The 18,380-nt window shown below is 44.9% G+C and overlaps 1 long non-coding RNA gene across 1 annotated transcript in view; it reads left to right on the top strand.

The window, feature by feature from the left end:
- Positions 1 to 10,188, top strand: part of LOC149864383 (uncharacterized) — a 42,836-nt gene extending 32,648 nt beyond the window's left edge. Inside the window, exon 3 of the long non-coding RNA XR_016442672.1 lies at positions 9,825 to 10,188. This is a non-coding gene — a long non-coding RNA (uncharacterized LOC149864383). The remainder of the gene's footprint in view (positions 1 to 9,824) is intronic.
- The last annotated feature ends 8,192 nt before the right edge of the window (positions 10,189 to 18,380 follow it).

The following is an 18,380-nucleotide window of genomic DNA, read 5'->3' as shown; positions in this document are numbered from 1 at the left end:
TAGGAATTTGCTCTCTCATAGAGAGGACAGAATAGGGCTTTTCATTAGATACTCTCTTACATGTAAACTAACTGATACAGAATGACTCTCCCTAATCTTTATGTACCATATAAGAAAATAACCCCACTTACTGAAAAAGACAGTTTATCTTTAACATGCATTTGACTTAGATCAGGCACTGTATGTGGGCCAGATCAACAGATCCTCAGTTGGTGTAAACTGGTGCAAATTCCCCTGAAGGCAATATAGCTCCACCTATAAAAACCCATGGAGGGCCTGGTATAGGTTTTTTTAAATTAATTTTCTGCTTTTTCAGTTAACAGATCATAGCTGTTCTTTCTCAGTATATAGGTCTCTTTTTTTTCCCCTTCCTTTTTAAAAGAAAGCCATTACACATAACTTGGGCTAAGTGCAGACATTTGTGGGGGAGGTAAGGGGGAGGTTACATCGGGTTCAAAATGGCCACCTAATTTAAGGTAAATCAGGATGGAGGAGGGTAGTGGAGTGAGGGGCTTGGAGGGACTGATGGAGCAAGCAGGCTTGGTGGGGGGATTTGGAGTCTATGGGGGGTTTGGGAGGGCAAGCAGGGTCCATAAAAACAATCGAAGGTGGGATGGGTCAGGTGGCATCTGGAGGAGTGATCAGAAAGACTGGGGATGCAGACAGCATCTGCATGGGTCTGGGAGGGTCTGGCAGGATTGGGGGACATGTGAGGGGAAGTTTGGAGGGGACCAGGGACAAATTTTATCCCCCTGGGTGAACTTTCACCTCCATCCCTCCCACATCTTCCCCCACCGATATTTGCTCAGTTCCCACAACAAACACTGATAAAACAAGTGGCACTTGAAGCAGCACGTGGGATGGAGGGTTGAGGTGGGGGGGCAGGCTGGCTGGTCTGCAGAGGGGGCCAGGGGCTAAAAATTGCTTGATGACAGATGTGGGGGGGGGGCAAAAAGGGGGGGATCTGGGACCAGTGGGTGAGCTTTCCCAGCCATGAGGTTGCACAAGTAACTACAGAACTTCCATGCCTGGTCTAATCTAGATCGGCAAAGTCTGATACTACATTGACCCAGGTCTATCTTAGCCTGGGTTCCACAATTTTTAGATGGGTCTATGTGCACAGAACTTCTGTATTGTTATGGGTTTAGATTGATTTGTGATCCCCGGGTGCATCTACACATGAGTTTTAATGTACATTAGCTTATTTTAATGTGCATTAAATGGTCACAAAAAAGCCATGCACTTTTACTAATGCACATTAAAACAGGCTAAGGCATCTTTTTTTAGTACCTCAAGGCTCTTTTACACATGCTTCAGCGGGGGTGGGACGGGGGACATTTTAATTAGAGCAGCTCCAGACAGGTACTCCTGCCTTTTGTGCATTGGCATCCCCACATTTCAAAATGGTGGCAGAGGCACTTGAACTAAGGCTTGTTTAATGAGCTTTAGTTGAAGTGACCCCGCTGCCATTTTGAAGCACAGGAATGCTGATACACCAGATGCAGGAGGCTGTTGGAGTGAGGTAATTACTATGCTCCAGCAGATTCAGTTAATTGAGTCTGCTCCAATGTTGGAGCAGCCTCCGCACTCATTTATAGGCACCCTCACATTGGAGTTACTAAATTTAATGTGCATTAGCAAAAGTGTATTAATGAATGTGTAGATGAGCCTACTGAGAATGGGTCTGAGTGTAAAGTCAGCATCTGGGGTGAACTAAGTTAGACTGGGTGGCCATTTTGAACCCAGGCTAACCACTCTCTAACCCCCCTGAAAGTCTGCATTTAGTCATGGATGGCATTATTAGTTACACATTGCAAGAAAGAGGAAAGCATTGCATTTTTGTTTGGGAAAAGAAAGCTCTTATCCTGTAGCAGCCTGAGGCAAACAATACCTCAATACTAAAACCTAGGGCACACAATTGTGCATTTTAACTGAATTCTAGGGCATATAAATATTTGCAGGTTTCTGTCCTAAATTATGTTTGTGTTCAATATCCTGGATTTTCATATAATTTGAACATAAACCTGTCACTGTGTAGATTTGGGGTTTAAATTATGTGGCACTGATATTTTATGGCATAAAATCCATTTTACATCTCTGTGGAAACCTGGCAGCTGCATCACTGCATTGCACATGTTCAAAGGGACAGAGAAAATGGAGAAAATGAAGAGTGAGTGCTGTCAGAGAACAAGCTACTCATGTTTTGCTCTCCCATTATTTTTCATCTTGGAAAAATTGAGCCTGTAAGTGAAAGCTGGCCTCTGGTAGCTTGAAAATGCACTGAGCATCCTAGACATGGAAATATTGCCACAGGAAGAGATCCTGATCCTTGTTATGCTCCAAGCACACTTACCCTCTTGTAAATCAGCTAAGCAGGGGAGCAGTACAGGGGCTGGACATGGCAATCGTTCTCTCACTTGTATAGATTGGCAGGGTAAGGATGGGCATGGTATGGGAGTGAATGGCTTTGCCCACTGGCAAAGCTGACCCAGCCTAAACTGGAAAAATTAGCTACAGCAGGTCAAAGGCTGGTGAAATTCATTCTCCATGGAGCAAGGGGGAAGTAAATCCTGAACTACGACTTAAGTTACAGTTTGATCTGTGCTCTGATAACAGAGCCCAGGAAATATGTTCTGGTGTTTAGGCCTGATAGACTGCAAGTCTATAAGGTATCCCATGAAGACACTCTTTTAACATTTTTTGATACAAAATTGCTTTCCTCTGGTAAGAACTATGTAAGGTATTTCCAGTCTTCCTTCTCTGTCTTCTTTTGAGCTGATATATTATGGTTCATCCCAAGTTTGACACAACATGAGTTAAGTAGTGTGAAGGGCCATACACTGGTTTGAATTTCACTTTTTTACACTTGTGCCCTGAACTGTGTAGGTAAAAAAATGACTTAAAACAAGTGACTATTCACTTGCACAATATAAAGTAAAAATAAACAAAGCCTAAGAGAAATCAAACCAAGAAAATCATTTACATCTACTTGCCATTTAGATTTCCCAAAAGTGATGGGAAACTTTATAAAATTAAAAAAGTAGCAAAAAATTCTACAAGATTAGTCTGAAAAAGTGCTGCAAAAATGAAAATTCTAAATTTTAATGAAAAATCATTACTAGAAAAAGATCCGTTACATCTTCCACCATTTATCTGAGGTTAATGCTGGAGGACAGCTGCTTTCCTACTCTGTGTTTGGTGACTCTTGCTTCTTTAAGACTCTGTGTCCAATGAAACATAAAATTGCCTCCAAATTTATGCACATTAATATGTACTTGATATGTAGGGAGAGATTTGTGAATAATACCAGAAACCAAGCTTAGCCCAGCTCAAAATTTGACTCTTCCTGGGCACATCTACATGTGCATATTAATGCACAGCAATAAACTCTGGCACATACCATGCTAGAGTTTATTGCTCCTGGGCACCTTGTCTTCACATGTGTCTGGGACCGCAGCATGTTGAGCTCAGTTGGTGCAGCCCAGGAGCAGGGGCTGTCAGTCAGGGGCTCCTCCAGCCTGGCTCAATGTGCTGCAGAGGAGCTGTCTGGGGCATGAGGGTGCTCCAGTTTGGGACTAGCCGGCAGGCAGCCCCCACACTGAAGCAACCTCATGCTCTAGCCAGCTGTGTCAGCATCTACACATGTGTTACCACACCTGAAAATACTCTGCAACAGGATAGTACTTTTGTTTGCAAGTACTAACCTGCTATGGAGTTAGTTTCCTGTGGCCTAATGGGGCTGCACATGTAGATGCCAAGATATTTACTGGAGAGTTAATTAGGAAAGTCCACAGTAAATGTCTCGTGTAGATGTACACTCTGTGGCCTTTTTTTAATAGTCAGTGGCTTATATTTTTAGAAGTGATGTATATGTCCTGCATGTTTAATTAATTTCAATTGTATTGTTTACCTTTTGGTATTTAACATTAAACAATTCAGTGACTCTATCCTTCAGCAGTCTCCCCTGCAACCTGGGAATGATAGCTAATGTCTCACAGGAGCACTACAAACTCTAATGAACAATGTTTTATCCTGTAACAAGACAGTCCAGTAAGCACATGGACAACGTGTGCCCAGATACTTACATAGGCAGACAAGGTACTTTGGGTAAATCCAATATCAAAATAGTTGGAAAAATTCTTAGCAAGCTATCAGGCACAAACACCCTTCCATCAGGCTAAGGAAGCATCCTCAGCTTGACAAAAGGTGTTTGTGCCTGAAAGCTTGCTAAGAAGAATTTTTCCAACTATTTCAGTTGGTCTAATAAAAGATATTGGATTTACCCAAAGAACCTTGTCTAACTATGTCCTTAGACCAACTTGGTTACAATCTATACTCCAGATACTTATATGGTCCCAAAAGCATTGCGTCCAAGCACCTCAGTCATTGACAGTTTTTAACTTGGCAACATTCTTATGGGTCCGTGTGGCAGGGGAGGGGGGCACAGAGTAGCATAAATGATTTTTCCAAGATGACATGTTTTGATTGAGCTGTGAATCAAACAAGAAATTTCCCCATCCAGTGCCCAGTCTGCTACATTAACCTTATACCACCCCACTTGGTAGTACTCACTAGGGCTGTGCAAAATGGCACCGTTCCATTTCGCCTTGAGTTTTGAGGTTTTGACGGAACAGCATTTTATATTGAATTTCATTTTGATTTGAAACATCTGTTCCATGTTACTTTGTTGAAACAGTGAAGCTGTTTTGACTCTGTTTTGACATTTCGCTAGATCTGCTGGGGATGGGGAGTCAGCTCAGTTGGGCTGACTCCCCACCCCCAGCCTGATCTAGTGCTGGGGATGGGAAGTCAGCTCAGCTGGGCTGACTCCCTGCCCCCAGCCCTATCTAGTGCTGGTGATGGGTACAGCCCAGCTGGACTGACTTCCATCCTCAGCACTATGGTTGCAATGTTTTGACTTTTGAAACATTTTGTCTAGCCTCATTTTGTTTCATGTCTGTTTTGAAGCCCTTTGCTTCATTTCTATTTTGCTGTTTCAACCTCAAAATGAGTCGAAACCATGTCGAAACAAAATGGCCAGCCAAATTTCACCCAGCCCTAGTACTCACATCCTTAACACAGGTGCTAAAATGCTTTGTTAGATTGAAGCCTAGTTATGAACTCAAGTGGAGTCTGCAGTGTTCTGTAATGCATGTTCTGTCTCTCAGCAAGTCCAACCCTTTCTGCTTAGCTGGTTTGATGTCACAGCTAAATTAATTATCCTGTTGGTAGCCTTGTATTTCACTGAGAGACATGCCACAAGTAAACAGAATGCTACAGCCCTGACTATGACCTATGGCAGCACACGCTAGTCTTAGATATAATATTGCTGGGGATACATCATTCTTGATTGCAGCCATCATAAACTGGCTCAGTGAAATAGGAATAAGCACTGTTTTACCTCTTGTTGTGTTCCTGCCCACCTGCATTCATTTTGGAAAAGCTATTTGGACAGTGAACTTTCTGTCAAAGCTTGACTATTTCTCACAAAACACTCATCTCAATCAGTTACTATTCTTGGGCATGCTGCATCTGGTAAAGAAATGTCTAGAAAGCTTATCCTGGGCAGCTGGTACAAGGCACATGGAAGGTAGCTAGAGGTCAATGAACCCTGTTGGATTCATGAGGATTACACAAATAGGTGACAAACCTGGTTAACCGCCAGATGCCATCTTGGCTTCTCCTATTTGTGGTTGTGCAGAAATCCTTTATGGAGCTCTCTCATTCATTCCTTGCATTGATTCCTAGAGGTCCCCCAAGCTTTCTGTGAGATGTGTTTGAGGGCCATTGTCCTGACTCCTTTCTGCCCCTGCTCTCCCAGTCCTTTACACTGACTATGCATTCGCTTCCTACATTTTCTGCTTTGTGGGTAGAGCCTTTATCGTTCCTCTATTAAAATCCCAGAAGGTTTTTCAGGGAACAGAAATTATCCTCAGCTTTTCTCAACTCCTACTACACCAGCTTACTACACCATAGTAGGAGCAGAAAAGACTTCATAAATGCCAGCATGGCATCGACAGGCCTTCAGGACCTTGCAGTACTGTTTCTGGAAGAGAATTGCTTGCTAGCTTGCCCTGACCTAAGCTGAGTAGCAGTATCATATCTTTTGTGCAGAGCTTCTATTGCCTTGTGCCTTTTCTCATTCTCCATGGAGACCAGGGATGTTTTCGGCTATGGAGAGCAGTGAAGGTGTAGTTGATGTGCTCTTTAGTGCACAGAGGAGTTGTAGGGAGCTTGAGCCTTGATTCTGTGTATTTTGGAAATGGATCTTCATGATTCCATCTGTGACACCCATGTTCCAGCAGACTTCAAAGGAACCAGAGGAATTTTTTGTTGTTGCTGATCTGGAGCTTGTTGTTCTGCTGTTTGGCAAAAGTCACATTTAGACGAATGAGCCAGTTGAATCAAGTGGGGAAAAAAAGTATTTGAATAAATTAACCTCCCATGAATCATCCATTTATGGTTTTTATACTGTGCATATGGTCTTCTCTCACAGAAAACCCCAGAGAAAGAATGGCTTCAGAAAGATGGCCCAAGATACCTTTTTTATTATTATTTTAGACAGCACAGCCATAAAATTCCCTAACCACTTTTATCTTTTTTCTTTTTTTTGTTAGAATGCATGTGCTTTTCTTCAAAATGAGCTAATAAAGCTAAGAAAACTGATGACTCTGATGCTTGGACAGCTATCAGAGGAAAAGAACAAGGTATTAGTGTAGGGAGAGAATTGAACCATTTCCAAAACTCCATTAACAGAATGAGAAGTGGTTTCAGAGAAGATGAGTTTCTATATTAGGAAAGCTTTGCTTATTTCCTTTGAGATTCTACCAGTGTCAAGGGGGCTGGAGGAGGGTGGGGGTAGGGGGAAACATGCAGAATGATAGACACAAATTGTTTATATGTTACCTTGTGGAGGAATGGCTTTCTGATGTAGAAGGCCTTTGTTTAGATGAGGACAGATCCTGGGCTACTGAGCTTTACTATTGATTTCAGGCTATGGGAGACATCCAAAGGAATTTAAAGCAGGACTCATGGAATATAATATAAACCTAATAAACACACAGGGAGCTTATCTACATGAGACATTTACTGTGCAGTTGACTAATTAACTACACTGCAAATATCTCGGTGTCTACATGTACACCCTTATTAGGGCGCACAAAACTAATAAACTCCACAGCAGAGTAGTACTTGTCAATACAAGTACTACTCTGCTGAAGAGTTTTTTTGTGCACAGCAATGCACATGTAAATGCTGACTCAGCTGGCTGGGGCACAGGGTGCTTCAGTGTGGGGCTAGTTGAAAGGCAACCCCTGCACTGAAGCACCCTTGTCCCCCAGCCAGCATTAACCACACATGTAGACGTGCCCAGTAAGACAAAGGTTTAACCATAGAAATGAAGATGTAAAGCCTAAGAGAAAATGCAGGAATTCTGCAGCCGCTTGGGGGAGGGCAGGGGGGAGTACATCAACAGTGAAGTAAAAAGTTAGTGGAGCTATGTCTCTCAGTACCTGCTCCTTGGTGGTAATGAGAGGTAGAAGTGAAGGTAGACAGCCCCAATTAAAAAAAAAAAAAGCAGATTTCTGTTTGGAAAATACAGTGTTACAAGTAAAATCTAATCATACAGTAATTGGAGAGATTAGGGGAAGATCTCTGCTTTCCCTAGCTTGTTTATTGTGTGTATTTGACTACTCTTTGGGTATTGCCAGTTGCAGAGTTAGTCAGTTCCCCCTGTTTGTGTAGGTCTTATACAGGCAATAACTGATAAGAGAATCCGATTGTGAAAGATAAGAGAATCTAATAGTAAACCTACAAGAATGACCAGGGAGACTAGGAGGCTGGACAAAACTTTAAATTTGTTCTTAAAATGAATTAGATTTCAGCTTAGCATCCTTTTAAAGGCTGCAAGAAAATATTGCAGGGCAAAATATTCTCATCTCTTTGCACAAATGCAAGACACAGGGGAAGAAACAAGAAGACATTGAGCTCATACGGTAGTAAAATAGAGGGACAATGACTTTCTGGGTAAGCAAACCTGCAATGTCAACGTCAATAATTACAGCCAGCCTGATGCTTTGCTGCCTTCGGTCTTGTTCAGGCCCTAGCACTTAAAAACTTATGCAGATTGAGTGCTAAGTGGGAAGGCAGAAAGTCCTATCATTTTGATTTGGTGGGATTCTCTACCCAGTTTACACAAATGGTGGTAGAAAGTAGTGGTTTCATGGTAGTAGATGGGAGAGGGAAGGAAAGAATAGAGGAAAATGTGGCATGTGAGCTCTGTGTATGAAAAATATTCTAATTTGATGACACAGCAATAGCTATTAATAACAAACATCATACAGAATCTGTATTGCTGGTGGTCTCAAATGCCATATGACCGCCAGAAAAGACCAGCTCCTCTGCTGAGTATGGATTTTAGGAGCTACACCAACAGACATCACCTGAGGAGGGCCTTACATCTTAACAAGCAAAAGCCTTAGACAATCCTGGATCAATGGAAGACTTGAGTTTGTATGTAGAATGACTCCACTCTGAGAGTTTCAAATACAAGGTAATAAAAACATTACTACCAGCCCTTAAAAATACAGCTGTGAGGGATTACAAATAGAGTACTGAAACAACAGAAGGCATAAAGGAAAGTAACAGATATGAATCTAAGTCTGTATCTTAAAAATACATAAGAAGAAATGTATTGAGATGGACATCACGGGGGGACAGGCTCTATACCCCAGGGCCCATTGATGCAAAGGCATAATTGTGTATAAACCAGGTCCCTTAAAAGCAAATCCTGCTTGGACAACAGATACATTTTCCAGCTCTTCCACCATGCAAAGGGCCCAGTAGTGGATTTGACATCTGGATAGATTAGAGGAGCTCTTTCTTGTATTTTCCTAAGGGACTCCTCTTTGGAAGTTAATCCTAAATCAACATTGCCCTGTCCTGCTTACTCTTCTGAGCCTTCACATGATGATTTCTTCTATCTTCAATGTTCTGGCCCTCAGTAAAATCATCTCAAAATTTAAAGGCTTTGTTCTTAGCCCAAATCTTGAACTGGGCAGCATGAATCTTAACTAAAGCTGCAAGATTTCCAGCTTTTCTGGGCCTATTCACTGGTACTTGAAAGCCTTGTGTGAAAAAACTTGCATGGAACAATTTAAGAATTATGTCCCCTCTCAAAGGGAATTAAGAGCTGGAGTCCAAACTTGATATTTTAGCCAGTACCTATTGTTTGCAGACCAGTCCAGTCATTAGATAACCTCAATAAGAGGCCACACAGATATTGGGCATGTCTTCATGAGTATGCATGTGCAGTTTGTGGTTCCTCAAAGCAGTGGTGGGCCTGGGGACAAATAGTAGCAGTGCAAATACATGCCACTGTCTTTTGTCCGATGGGAAATGTGCATCCCTGCACATGTGTGCTTGTTGGTACGTGCCTATTGTGCCAGTTTTTCAGCAATTTTGCCCCAAAGAATTTTCCCCCTCTCCATATATGATTTGGGAAGGCTTTTCCCTGTGTGGTATCAACAAGAAACCTTATGATAAAAGGCTCTCCCATGAAACCTTATGATAAAAAGACTGACCTTTCTTTTTCTTTCTCACCAAACAGAAGAGGGACCAAAGCTCTTTTGATCATGCCATAGGAAAAAGGTAGCTCCAAGACCCTCTGGTTTTGAACAGAGGCAGTCAAAGAGCCCTTCCTTCACAACAAAGTTCTTCTACTTCCTTTTTATGTCCAGAGTTATTCATACTTACTAGGAAACTGTGCACTAACAGAATGGTTTAGCAGAGGGAACAGTCTAAGCCAAACTATTTTTTTCCTCCAGGAACATTTGTGTAACAAGAAAACAATTTAAGATGACAAGAACAGAAAGCAAAGCAAAATTTCTGAACTGAGAAGCCCTGTGATCCAGCATCTTGCTTCCTGAAGGTATTTTTCTTCTTTCTCCCAAACAGCCAGTGTGTAGCTCTTTTTCTGAGTACCTGTGCAACAGAAAAGGAGCTAAGATCAACACCTTATGCGTACTGGAAAACAAGCAGTGCCTCTCTACTCAGACCTGGATATCATACAACCTGGCTGTTAGAAGAACCCTTGGTTTTCTTCTCATATAAACTCCCTATTGCTTCCTTATACCTTTGTGTTGTATGGACACAATTCCACTCTCATTAAAGTGCAGAGGATAAGTTTCAGGAGTGTTGTTTATAGCTATGTTGGTTTAAAAACATAGGCAAACAAGGTTCTTTCTGTAAATGTGATATCTTTTATTAGATCAACTAAATAGCTGGAAAAAAGTGTTATTTACAAACTTTCAGGCACAAACATCCTTCTTCAGGTATAGGGAGAGTCTGCTGGTGTTTGTGCACTCTTTTAGGCTTAAGCCAATATGCAAAATGCATGCCTGTGAAAATACAAATGCATAGCAGGGAACATCAGAGGGCATGGGAGTTAATAGGTGTGGACAGGGAAGTGGGGGGAGGGGGAGGGGTAAGGAATATCAACTGGTGTTTGTCACTGCTCTTAGCAGCAGCAATTTCTGTTCTTTTGTAGTTTACAGAAGTGCATCTAGATTCTCTTGGAGCTGAGCAGTATGTCCTGAGTAAATAGCTGACTGCATTGCCCTAGCCTGTCTTCTGGAGGGTGAATATCATCATTCCCTCACTTTGCTCCAGATTCTGCCCATTGCTTTGCTCCAGTAGTTTAATGACACAGTGGCCTCATTGACAAGAGATGCTGACTGCGCAGTCATTACTGTGCAATCAGCATCTCAGAATACACAGTAGGGAGGTGCAAAGCTTCGGTCCCTGATTCGATTCGGCGGAGATTCAGTCTGATTTGGTGGCTGAATCTTTGAATCTGAATTGAATCATAGGACCCTTTAATTTCTCCAAGTCAAATCAGAACTCTATGAATCAATTCGGGCAGATTTGGACATAGACACAGCTTTAAATGTTTTTTCTACATACCTCTAGGTAGCAGGGGCTTGTGAACGCTGTGGTGTTGGGGGTGCATGAAGCATCCCACTGAAGCATGGGGGGGTTCCTCAGTGTGCTCAGCAGCAGACCCGGAAGTGGACTAGAAGCACTTCCAGTCCACTTTCAGGTCTGCCAGGGAGCGTGCAGAGGGCCCCCTCATGCCCCCTCAGCTCAGCGTCAGGTGCCTTCTGGGGTTGCGGGGGGCACCCAGGGTTCCCCTGCGGCCAATCACCGAGCACGGGGGGAGGGGAGAGAAGTGCGTTTCCTGGCAGACCCAGCAGTTCCGGGTTCACCACTGAGCATGTGGAGGGCACCTCCGCACTCCTGTGGGATGCTCCATGCCCCCCAGCATCACAGCATTCACAAGCTGTACCTGTTACCTCAAGGTATGTAGAAAAAACTTTTAAAGCTGTGTCTGTTTCCAAATCTCTGATTCTCTGAATCAGCATCGAATCTTCAGATTTGGATTTGACTGAATAGAATCAGGGACAGTGATCCGAATCAACTAATCAAATCACTGTCCCCGATTTGGGCCAAATCTGAATCTGAACAGGGCCCGCTTTGAACGGCCCTACTGCACAGTAACTGGAGATACTGTGCAGAAGTGCCACAGAATGGCTCTTTCGTGATGCTGACTGTGAAGTAGCCTGAGAAAACTGCACAGTAGCTTTGTGTCATGCTTCCTGTCATGTAACACTGCCATGCGGTAGTCATGGGCTACTGCGAAATCAGCATCTTGTGTAGACATGGCCAGTGAGAAAAATCATTGAGAATGAAAATGCAGTTGATGGGTAGGTGAGTTCTATGGTATCACATAGGCCAGGTTATGATGAATCATGCATTTACAACCTAGTAAAACCATCACATTGTCCAATTTATTTAAAAGCCTCAGGTTTTTGTGGTATGCACATATATTTCACATTGCTCATTAGGAGAACTAAAAATTGATTATCCTTTTTATTAGCTTTGCAAAGCTATTAAGACACTGAGAGGTTGAGGCAGGCAAAGGAGAACTTGGCACAGTGGTTGAGGAAGTGCTGTACAGCTGGCTTGGAAGCCCACCTTTCCTCCATACTGTCCCTCAGTGGTTGCTGTGACTTGCATTGGCTGCCACCCATTCCAGACCATGCTTAGGTCTTGCAGAGGTTACCGGGGTAGACTTTTCTTCCCAGATTGCCTATAAACAGATTAAACAATTATACTGAATCAAAGGTGTTGGAGAGACTTTCCACTCATGAGTACACCAGCTGATCTGTAGTAGCTGCAAAAAATTACCACAGTTCAGCTTTTAATTGGCACAGAATACAGTAGATACACAAAACTGTTGTGAATTAGCTGATGCAGAGTAAGTACCTCTTCTTTTAAATTGGAATAATGTACCTGTTCTTACCTATAGAATGTATAGGGCCAAAATACTTCTTTGTGTAACTCCAGTGACTTCCACAGAGTTGGTTATTGATATACCAGGCCTGTGTTGCCCAGGTCTGAGAAATGCTTTTGGCTTAACTCTCCATGGTTTTGCAACATATACATTCATTTATATATGTGTAAAAGATTGAAAAGTGGGTTTAAAGTGCTACCAAATCAGAATTCTCCATTCGTTCATGCTGATGGTTGTATTTTAAATTCACTCGGCATATATGCAAATGATGACTCAAGATGAAAAACTGTGGAGAAGCTGGCCCATTGATTTAAAAAGAAAAAAAAAAGGATGAGTTCACTACATGTACTGTAGGCCTGTGCAAAGTGGCCCATGTTTGATTCAGATTTGGATTTGGCCGATTCGGGATACAGTGATTCAATTTGGTGATTTGGATCCTGTCCTGAATTGATTTGGCTGAATCAGATTCGAAAGATTTGGCACTGAATCCATGTGATTTGGCCTTAGACTATAGTGGAGAATCACTTAAATACCTATAACTTTGTCTTTTTTTTTGCAGAATTGGATGAAAACAGCAGACATGGTAACCCTTCTGAAGGCATGAAGCCTACCAGGTGTCAAGGAGATAGTTGCAAAGACTTCTGTGAAAGTGCCCCTCAAATTGTTGAAAGCAAAACTCGTGTCATGTGTGTGTTAACTGGGTTTCTCGTTGGAGGTGTATTGGTCTAAGGAACAGGCAGGCAAGGTTCTCTGAGTAGATGTGACATATTTTATTAGTCCAACTAACTAGTTGGAGAAATATATCTTGGGAAGTTTTCAGGTTTAAAAACCCTTTGTCAGGCTGAGGAAGCACCTGCAGTTGGTGTATGCTCTTCCTGGGTGTAATGAATAGTAAAGAAGCCTTTACACTTCTCGGCCTTTTACAGGTGCTGCCTCATGGTGTCCAACACCATCCGCTGGTCCCGCAACATCTACGTGGAGCACATCATGGGCCACCGCCAGAACACCGACCCCTCCAAACGAGCCGCCGCTGGACTGGACCCAGAGGGCACCGCCGCCTGAACTGCCCCCCGCTTCGCTTCACGTCAAGAGGATTTCTCCACCACAGACGACCCCACCCCACCCGAAGAAGATCCCCGCGATGAGACTCTATGGACTGAGACACTTTCTCCGAGCCATTTCCTCCAACATTGCGGACCACTGTAATGGGTTTGTGTGTATCTATCTCCTTTCTCTCTCAGCGTCGCGAACCCCCCCTCCCCTTCCCACATCACCCCACCCCCAGGCTTAGTTGGCTAACATTGTATCACTTGTAACTTAGTTGCGTTCCCCTCCTCTCCCCCATCCCTCGATTGTTAGTCCCTCGCTCGGGCGCTTTGTATATCTATCTCAGCTTTGTCATCTTTTTTCTGAATTCCTCATCCAAAACATCTACTAATAAAAGTCAATCATCGCTGCCAGCGCCCTCGAGGAGACCGCCCGCAAGAGGATCGCGTGGCAGCCCACCGGACAAGACTTGGCCACCTTCCTCAGCAGCTCACTGGAGGGTGAGTTCAGCTGAGATGGCGGGGACTTTGCCTTGCTGTGGAGCCAAGCCTGCAATGCCACGCACCGCCTTGGGAACCACATTGGCTGTGCCTGGACCTGGACCGAGGAGCTCCGGGAGCTGGGAGTCTCCCTGCAACCAGCCCCGCATGCTGACCACATTACCGTGACACCCTGCATGAGGCCCTTCCTGGACAGGTTCCTGAAGGACTCCATCCGTAACAAGTATGCCGGCGACCTGAGGGCCAAACCCAACCAGGGCCAGGTCTTCAACGTCACCTCAAAGTGGGATGCTAGCAATCACTTCATGCCCACCAGGAGCTTCATGCACTTTGCGGACTGGCGCTTCCTCCACTGTGCCCGCCTCAACTGCTTGCCTCTGAATGGGGCCGTGCACTTTGGCCACCAGGACGAGAGGTGCTGACGGTGCGGCTACGCAGCGGAGACCCTCCTCCATGTGCTGTGCAGTTGTAAGCCTCATGCCAGAGTCTAGCAGCTCCGCCACAATGCTGTCCAGGACTGCCTGGTGAGGGCCATCCGGGCCACGGCTGAGGAGATCTCCGTGAACCGCACTGTCCCAGGCTGCGAGAGCCAGCTGCGACCCGACATCGTCATTACCGACCAAGAGACCAAGAAGATCGTGATCGTGGACGTCACCATCCCCTTTGAGAACCGGCGCCAAGCCTTCACCGACGCCCAGGCTCACAAGCGAGAGAAGTACATGCTGCTGGCCGACACCCTGAGGGGCCACGGCTATGATGTGACGGTGGACGCGCTCATCGTGGGAACGCTCAGAGCCTGGGACCCCAGCAACGACAGCATCCTCCACGCCTGCCATGTCTCCCGCTGCTACGCCAAGCTGATGCGCTGCCTCATGGTGTCCGACACCATCTGTTGGTCCCGCGACATCTACGTGGAGCACATCACGGGCCACTGCCAGTACACCCACCCCACCAGACGAGATGCCGCTGGACTGGACCCAGAGGGCCTGAACCACCCCCCCACTTCGCTTCACTTCGAGAGGATTCTTCCACCACGGACGACCCCGCTCCACCCGAAGAGGACCCCCGCGATGAGACTGTACGGACTGAGATACTTCCTCCGAGCCACTTCCTCCACCATTGTGGACCATTGTAACAGGTCTGTGTGTATCTATCTCCTTTCTCTCTCAGTGTTGCGAACCTCCTCCCTCCCTCCCTCACCCCCCACCCCCGGGCTTAGTTGGCTAACATTGTATCGCCTGTAACCTAGTTGCGTTCCCCTCCTCATCCCCATCCCTCTATTGTTAATCCCTCGCTTGGGCACTCTGTATTTCCATATCAGCTTTGTCATTTTTTTTCTGGATTCCCAATCCTTAACACCTACTAATAAAAGTCAACCTGTTCTTGTCAGTTGTAATATCTTCTATATGCAATATATCTTTTATCTGTTTACTTACTGCTACATCACCAATCTTAAAAAGGCTTTCACCTGACAAGGACACTCCTCCAGAGAGATGGATCACGTTTGAAAGAGCCACCCAGATACCACATGGAGAGTTGCTGCAGTATGGAAGACCCCCCCACACACACACACACAAATCGCACACCGCTTGTTATGACATATCACCCCTCTCTCAAACCCATATGGAAAATCCTCAAACAACTGCAACCCATACTAGAAAGAGACCCTATTTTTAAAGAGATCTTCCCAGAAACACCCATCCTAGCCTTCAGACAAGCACCAAACCTCGCTAACCTTATCACCAGAAACCAACTTCCTCAGGCCCAGGACACACTGAATAGATCCAGACCATGCCATGATAAGAAATGCAAAACCTGCCACCGTATCTCCACCGCCCCCACAATTAATAAACCCTGCAACAGAGCTATTACCATCCCTGCATCTTACAGCTGCACCTCCAGAAATGTAATATCTCTCATCCGGTGCACTAAATGCCCTGATGGAAAGCACATAGGAGAGACCAAACAACTGCTCCCCAGAATGAACATACACTGGAAATCTAGCAATGACAAGAATACCCAATTACCTGTGGGGGCACATATCTCACAAGAAAACTACTCTCTCTCCAATCTCTCAGTTCTAATCCTCAAAGGAAACTTACAAAACACTTCTCAGAGACAAGCCTATGAACTTCATTTCATCAACCTCCTGGATACAAAAAATCATGAACTAAATATAGCCATTGGATTTATGACACATTATAACCTGCCTGACATCTGACTCCACAGGTACCTCTCCACTTTTTAACTGCTACATTCAATGCAAAAAAAAACTCTAAAAAAAAAGTGGTGCCAAAGACACCAAAGTGCTGTGTGCCAGGACAAACATGGAGACAGGGGAGCAGACAGCCCAGGGCTCCCACTCCCCCATCTGTGTGTGCTGCAGAGCCCCCATGCTGAGGCACCCTGTACCCTAGTCAGCCACTCCCTGGCTGGCTGGGGTGCATTTGGCCTTGAGAAGGGGAGCAGGCAGCCTTGGACTGGCTGCTCTGCTGTCTCTGAGTCTCTCAGTGTGGGGGCTCTGCTACAGAGCCCTCATGCTAAGCCACATGGAGTCCCCATGCTGAGGCACCCTGTGCCCCAGCCAGCCTCTCCCTGGTTGGGGACTGGCTGGTGCATAGTATGCCTTGAGACGAGGGCTCCATGTACCTCAGTATGGGGGCTTTGCAGCGGAGCTCCTGCACTGAGGCATGTGGATACAGAGAAACAGCTAGCCCAACACTGCCTGGTCCCCTGTCTTGAGACACGCTGCACCCCAGCTTGTTGGGGAGTGGCTGGCTGGGGTGCAGGGTGCCTCAGTGCAAGGTCTCCACATCACACAGAGACAAGCTCAGGAGCCATGGACTGCCTGCCCCCCTGTCTCCAAGTGCCACTCTCCACCTGGCTGGGGCACAGGGTGCCTCAGTGTGGGGGCTGCTTGCTGGCTAGCCCCCACACTGAGGACTCCCATGCAGCCAGTCAGCCCCCCATACAGCACATGGAGCAGCAGCATGTCCCACTGCAAACTGCACCAGCAGGGGCATGCACTGCAGCACAAAGCTGCAGCACAAATTTGTGCCACTACTATTTGTGTTGCTGCAAATGCGAGCCCCTGCTCATGTGGATGTGGCCCAAGAGCTTAATTTAGCAACTACCAAGGATGAAGCTGTTCTCACAATTTACACATTTATACGGTTTCCCTACAGAATGGATTTTCTTATGCTGATTCACTGCTAAGCCATCAATAATGTTTGACGTAGTCAGTGTGGAGATTAAAGACTTTCCTTTCTAAAGCATCTGCTTCAGATAAAACATCAGCTTGGAGTGATTTCTGAGTGACTGGCTTCCTTCAGCAATCACATTTATTTTGTTGTTTCTAGTGTGATGGACTTCACTCCATGCTTTCTCCACATGGTCCAAACACTTGTAATTTGAATCCTGTGGTATAGTAAAACCATTCTTTCAGCTATCTCTTCTCCACACTTAGTAAGTTGTTTTATTTTCTCCCAAAAAATCTTGTTTAGGATTCTCTTTTTCATGAAGTTTTATACCTTTTCTTATGCAATAGAGAGAAAATATAGGTAATTGTTTTTCCTGTGCTTGGGAGACAGGTAGCCTTGAAGAATACAAGCTGGAAAGCACCAGGAATAGGAATAAGCTGTGCTATATATATTGAGTTCAATTTATGATTTCTTTTATAAAGGTCTTGGGATAAGACATCTGACACAAAGGAAATATAAAACCCAACTGGAATACTCCATAGAGTTTGAGATGTCTTATTCCCATAAAACAGAGACTGTCCAGGGAATATCTGTTAAATTGATCAATGGTATAAAGAATAGCTCTGAGGCCAGACCTACAGGCTCTATACATAGAGAAAAGGAGGGTAGAACATGTGAGGGATCTAACTGTAGTGTGCCTTAATAAAAAAGTTTCTGTTTTGAGGAAACAATAGGTTGTGGGAGTTTAGGCCCTAAAAATTACTTCATATCAAGATTTAAACATTTGATTTTTATCATTGTTAACATATTCATTAGGGTTGTGCAAAGCTTCAATCCCTGATTCGATTCGGCTCAATTCGGTGGCCAAATCTGAATCAAATCAGGAGACACCTTAATCTCTCCGAATCAATTTGGAAAGATTCAGAAAGACTCGGTGATTTGGACATAGACACAGCTTTAAATGGTTTTTTTACATACCTCAAAGTACCAGGTGGCTCATGAATGCTGCAATGGTGGGGAAGATACAGCATCCCACAGGAGCATGGGAGGCTCCCCAGCGCCCTCGGCAGCAGACTCAGAAGTGGACCAGAAGCACTTCTGGTTCACTTCTAGGTCTGCTGGGGAGCATGCTGAGCCCCTGCACCTCCCGGCTCAGTTACTGGGACTGCGGGGGGCACCTGGGGTCTCCTCACAGCTGATTGCTGAGCCAGGGGGTGGGCAGATGCAGGGGAGCCCCCCCATGTGCTCGGAGGCAGACCCGACAGTGGGCTGGAAGTACTT

The sequence above is a fragment of the Crocodylus siamensis genome, chromosome 5 (assembly GCF_052110815.1).
Source record: "Crocodylus siamensis isolate JL-2025a chromosome 5, ASM5211081v1, whole genome shotgun sequence".
Lineage (NCBI taxonomy): Eukaryota > Metazoa > Chordata > Crocodylia > Crocodylidae > Crocodylus > Crocodylus siamensis.
The sequence above is the reverse complement of the archived record's forward strand: the minus strand, read 5'-3'. Positions and strand labels throughout refer to the sequence as shown.